Source organism: Mirounga leonina, unplaced genomic scaffold (assembly GCF_011800145.1).
Source record: "Mirounga leonina isolate KUSES-001 unplaced genomic scaffold, KU_Mleo_1.0 Mir_118, whole genome shotgun sequence".
NCBI lineage: Eukaryota > Metazoa > Chordata > Mammalia > Carnivora > Phocidae > Mirounga > Mirounga leonina.
Genome location: NW_023270277.1, coordinates 123,684 through 130,155, shown reverse-complemented (window position 1 = coordinate 130,155; position 6,472 = coordinate 123,684).

The window sequence follows — 6,472 nt, the reverse complement described above, 5'->3', positions numbered from 1 at the left end:
ACTTGTTTAATAATTTGGACTGGTCTGTATCTGGATCATTACCTATGCTTCACTACTAGATCTAACTGCTGCCACTCTGGGCACAGGTGAGGAGGTTCCCTCACAGAACATCCGCGCTGCGCCCACCCTCCGCCATGCTGGATGTGTTGCAACCTGATGCAGGGGGGCAGTGCCATCTAATAGCTCTGTGCAGCGTGGATGGCTGAAATGTCAATCGTAATACTGCCATAAAGTTCGTTTATGATTTGGGGCAGTCATTTAAATTCCTGGTCTTCTATGTAGTTGTAAAGAAGGGGGACTATTTGTCACTTGTTTGTCAGAAACGCAAATACGAACATCAGTTGAGCCACATACTTATTGTCTAGCTTAAAAAAAATAGTAGACTTACTCGTTGCTGTTATTCAATATAGGAATAAAAAAACACTAAGTAAGTGTTCCTAGGATACTTACCTGAGCACAGACTTCCCCAGAATGTCAGAAAACATTGAGTAACTTTGCAGACAGCATTTCCTGTCTTGCACAGGGATTTTTCAAAGGAGGTAGAGCAAGACTCCCAAAACACCAGCTAGGATGTCTCAAGTCCACCTTCACTCAGACTATTTACGCTGGGGCTCGTGACCTTTACCTTTTCTCAAGTGATCCCCAACTTACCTTTCTACAGATTTCCCTACTGTGAGGGACTCCCCGCTCTCCAGAAGGGCGCCACCTCCCTCTGCCTTAATCCCATCAACAACCAACCGGTTTTCTACCTAAATATCTCTTGACATCATTCCCTTTTCTACTCCTGCACCTCCATGCCACCATCATCTCATGCCTGTATTTCCTCAGTAGCCTCCAAAGAGAGATCCCCACATCCATTTCGTCTTCCCTCCCAACCCTATCTCCACGCTTCAGCCAGAATGATTTTTCAAACATACACACGAATGTGTTATCCTCCATTAGTGGCCTCCTCATTTCTTTAATGAAGGCCAACATCCTAAGTGTGGGTTACTTGGATTTGCTGGGGAATCGGGCATGGTGGCGCTCACCTGATGCAGCGTCAGCTGGCTTCATTCCTGTCAGCCTGTGGCAACAGCATCAGTGACAAAGAGGCATTCTACTTGGTGCCACTTGCCTGTCACGGGCCAGCTAAAGCTCTGCCGTCTTTGCTCTGATGCACATGGGCTGTTGCCACGTTGATGGGATGAGAACAGGGAAGGTGGTGGACCACGAGCTGACTCTTTACGATTCTGCTCAGAATTGATACAGGCCAAGTCTGACACCCACAGAGCAGGAGATACAACTTCCCGCAGGGACAGGCACAGAGAGGGGGTGGACGAATTGGTGGCATGATGATACAATCTGCCAGCAACCAAGCTGCTTGGTTGATACAATCTTCCAACCACGCTGCTTCAGTCAAAAGCAGAGATGAAGGCTCAATGCATGAAAGAACGGTTTGAAATCCAGACTGATTCTTAGCAGGGCAGTCTTTGCTTGACGATGAAATGGGGACCCATGGTGGGCACTACCATGCACTTCCTGCCCAGCGTCTGCGTCAAGAGCCTTAGGCTACAGTTACACCCCAGCACCTGGTCATGGTCTGTACGAAGATAGAAAGCCCAAGGGTGACAGCAGAAAGTACCCAGAACATGTTGAATCTACCAGGCAGTTCCCTGCAGGGTTGGGGTGACCTCTGGCACACCTGGCTGCCTCTGTCTGTGATTAGCTCTTTGCACTTGTAGGTAACAGGACAGCACTGACTCATCTTTATCAACCACTGAATCCAACATTGACAGGGTAAGCACAAGAGTGCGTGCGGAAAGCACTAAAAACAACTATGTCATCACATAAGTGTGCTTTATTTGGGGGAAATCTCAAATACATTTTTAATAATGTAATGTCTGCTTATTTTTATGTTAATATATAAGCATGGCCTACAGAAAAAGTCAAATGTAGGGCCCCTGGGCGCCTGGGTGGCTCAGTTGGTTAAGCGACTGCCTTCGGCTCAGGTCATGATCCTGGAGTCCCGGGATCAAGTCCCGCGTCGGGGTCCCTGCTCGGGGGGGAGTCTGCTTCTCCCTCTGACCCTCCCCCCTCTCATGTGCTCTCTCTCAAATAAATAAATAAAATCTTAAAAAAAAAAAAAATGTAGGGCCCCTACAGAAAAACAGCACTCTCTGAACCATGGCTGCCTGTCCTGGTGAACCACTTTTCAGAAGTAACCACTTTCAACATTTTAGCTCTTTCTTGTAATATTTATCTTGATATTTTTAAGTAAGATATTTTAATGCTTCTTGCAGTATTGTTATGAGTCCTGGTGTGGTGATTCGTTCCGTTCCATTCTTTACCTGAAAACCCAGTGGATGCTCACTGGAAATTCCTGTCCTTCAATTTGTCTTATATCAGCCCTTTCATGCATAATTTCTGTTTGCTATTTTTGAACTTCTATTAGTCGAATGTTGCAGCTTCCGAAATCCACCTCTTACAGTTCCAGAGGCTCCAAGCCTGAGCCCGGGGTGCTGGCAGGTCCCGCGCGCTGTCTGGTTTGCAGACAGAGGTCTTTTCTCCGTGTCTTTGTGCGGCAGAGAGCCAGAAGCAGTGCCCACATCCACCCTATTGTCCAGACACCGATGCACCACGAGGACCACCACGCCACGGCGGCCCAAGCGCTGGCATTAGGATTCCAATGTGAATTTTGAAGGTACACAAACATTTAGTCAATGCAAGAATCTCAACGTCATGCTTGTTTTTACTAATTTTCTAAGTCCCTGTTCTTTTCTCTACTTTCTGGAAAATTTCTTCAATTTTCACTGCAACGCTTCTATATTACTCATTTCTGCTATCTTCTTTGTTTCAAGTTTCAGAGGTCTTCTCTGAGTAACTCCCTTTTGAATACAATGAATTCTCTTATCTCTCTGAGGATAATAATTACAGTTTTATTTTGTTTGTTTTGAAGTTTCTTCTGACCTGAGGGTTCTGGAAAAATGCCAACAACATTGGCAGAGTCTTTGAGTCTCTCCAAATCCAACAGAAGAACAGACAGCTGACCCGACAGCAACACCGAGATCTGCAGACAGTATTTCCAACAAAAGCAAGCAAGGAGTTGTTGTGCAAGCCTCAAAGGCAAGCAGGGGTCAGAGCCACCAGCAGCCAGAGATCGAGCGCCCCGCGTCTGGTGAGCATAGCTTTCCTTTTGCCTTTCACGGCTCTGTCTTCTCCACGTTTATTATCTTTCTTTCTCTGTGTGTATTTTTTTTCAATCTTTCATTTCATCTTTATCTTTTGGGTGTCCCATTTCCTTTGGGAAACTGCTGTTATTTAGAAATAAAGCTGCTTGAAAACTCTAAGTGTAGCTTGTGAAACGATGGTGTAAAACGGAGAGTGACAAGGAGCCAGATCATTAGGTAAACTATACCAAATATCTCAAGGTTTTTCCTTGTTTGAAGAGTGATTCTCGAACTTCCTGCTCAGATGTTAAAAGCCTGACAACAAGCATCCTTGGGAGGAAATGAGGAGAGGTCCTTGTTTCCTCCATGGCATCCCTGCCCTTGTGTGTCCTGGGGGTTCCAAGCCCAGAAGCTGTTTAGCTTCCCCAGAGAGTGGCCTTGGGCTCCTGTGCGGAGGGCCGAAGGTCGTTTCCACCCTGGCCCCGTGGGGTTGGGGCCCTTCGAGCTCTGACGATCATCTGCCTAGGACACAAGCTCTCGGCAAGTCTGTCCTCCCCACTTCACAGGTACTCAGTGCCTCGACTGCTGAGCCCTCCAAGACCCTGGTGTCCTGTCTGCTTCTTCTCTTCCCAGTCTGTGGTCACTCGTCTCTAAACCTCCTCAGATACCACTGTCCGCACAAACTGAAACTTTTGTTAACACTCTCTTATCTGTTGTCACCTCTGATGTTTTCTGCCTTAGGTTTATGCGCTTTTATCAAATCTGGTTTTCTTGGGTTCAGAAGCATCAGAGGCTAAACCACGTGCCATGTGCCCTGTCTTTCATATGAGACATGTCTCTCCCTCTAGTTTGTTTTAGGCGCATGCGTTTGTTCCTCTTACATAAGTATGGCGTTTATTTCCTTTGTCAACATTCTAAAAAGAGGCAATCTCGAAACCCAGAGTAACTGAAGCACGACTCAGTGCGGTTCACAGTCCGAGAGGGGCTCTCCTGGGCCTTGACCTTTCCTCCTCTCCTCAGCATGCTCATGCCCATGCCCACGTCTCCCGTCTTCTACTTCAGTGGTGGCCGTGAGCCTCTGGGGTTAATTCTAGAAATGCACCTGTTTCATTTAGTTGATCGTGCCCCTGATGCACCAGGAACATAAGAATAATGAGCAAAGGTAAGAAGAGGAGGGGTGGGGGAGTCTTGGGCTTTGCAGATGTCCCTGCAATCTGCATTAGTCACTATGGGAAATGAGTAATAAAGCAAATAAGCTATTGGTCAAAAATAATCAAACTTAATGCCATGTGTACACACATGCATGCCATCTAACTGGCTTGATGTAAAAGTTGTCTATGCCCTGGTAACCGGTAGGTCGACGATTGTGAGGAGATGGTAAATTCCACACTGACTCTGAAAAGTACTCTCCACATTGCTCCAGATCTCCAAGACACTCTGTTACAAAGCAGCATCCCAGGTTCTACTTCTTAAGGATGTGCAATGAAAGCAAAAATCTCACCAACTACTTCTTCAACAAGACATACCTGTGGACCCGACTCCACTCGCAGACCACCTCCGGCCCCTTTCTCTCCTGGTCACCCACCTCTGCCTCTGTTACCCAAACTGCTCAGGGAAGAGACCCAGCATGAAGAAGTCCAGCAAAGGGGCACCTGGGTGGCTCAGTTGGTTAAGCGGCTGCCTTCGGCTCAGGTCATGATCCTGGAGTCCCGGGATCGAGTCCCATGTCGGGCTCCCTGCTCAGCAGGGGGTCTGCTTCTCCCTCTGACCTTCCTCCCTCTCATGCTCTCTGTCTCTCGTTCTCTCTCTCAAATAAATAAATAAAATCTTAAAAAAAAAAAAAAGAAGTCAAGCAAATCATCTAATGTAATGAAGCTAGGAAGGGGTGAGGTCAGGATTTGAACCCACATCTATGCAATGCCAAAACCTGCATTCTTTCTACTGTGTAATGATGGCACATTATTCTGTATTTAATTTGTATTAATTTTTAAGAGAAGAGTCAAACCTGAACTCAGATAGTCAACCCCGCCGGTCACTCTCTGAAAACTAATAATTTTACTCCAAACAGTGGCAGAGGTCTGCAATCACGGGGAATGCTGACACCTTTGAGACCTAGGATGAAGCCCCCTCAAACAGTAGTCACCCAGTGATGCACCCCACAACCTGTGCTGAAGAAAATAGCCCGGGTGTATGTCCAATCACTGTTTTGAACAAAGTCAAAAAAGACATGTTTCACAGTGCTACAAAGCTGAGAATCTTAGGAATCATGTTTTAAAATGTAGTTTCTACGGTCATTGTTAAATTTGCACTCTGTATGTGTAATCAAAGTAGTCATTTGATGCGTGAAAACAATCATTTTCCCATCTATTCCGTCTTGATTTTGAAAAGCTGCCATTTATTTTCCTGGGTCACTGGGTCATGTATGTAGCTGGAATCACCCCATTTGGAGCCTGCACCCCACGCTCTGCACTGACCGAGTCTCACAGTTCACCAGCCAGAGCCTCTGGAAACCAGCCCAGCCCAGGACGCTAATGAGCCCAACAAGCATGTGGATGGGGCTTCCTCGAACCCGTACCTCTGGCGGCTCAGATTTCTCTCTAGGCCGTCAGAGACGGAAAAGCTCTTCAGGACAGAAACATGGACAGGATTTAGTGACAGGGAGAGAAAATGCAGAGGAATTCCTGGCAGACGTAAATAAATAAATAACCCCGATGGCTGTGGCTGCCGCTTGCCAATCCCATAGCCATCCGCGTCTCCCTTGTTAAGAGCTGCCCGTATTGCTGGGAAGAGCGATCTCTCAGCTAAGAACCTGCTCTCCGGCCTCCCTCGCGTCCAGGACGGCTCCTTGGCTAGCCCCCGGTCAGGGAGACCTCAGACGGAAGGTCTGGGAGCGAAGGGCAGAACGGCTTCCTGAAAGACGACGGTCGCTAGTCAGGCCCGCCTGCCGCCCCTCTTCTTCCTCCTGCCCGGCAGGGCCGCGGTGGCCGCGGGGGGCCGCCGTCTGGCCACCTCGAGACGGCACCGCAGTACGAGGGCGCATCGGCGGAGCAGCACGCGGCGCGGCCCGAGACTGCGCGCTTCGGGCTCCGCTCCCGCGTCACGGCCGGCGCGGGTCCTGGCTGTCACGGGGAGCCCGGCCCGGGGGGTCCCGCCCGACGGCAGAGGGTGTTCCGCAGCAGCGCGTCCGAGCCAGCGGCGAGAACCAGTCAGCAGCAGGACGAGGGAAGCGCGAGTCCCGCGCGCGCCGCGCCAGACTCTCCGAGCACCGCGGCCAGGCGCGGCGGGCTGCGCACGCGGGCGAGCGGCGCGGGGGGCGCGGGGGGCGC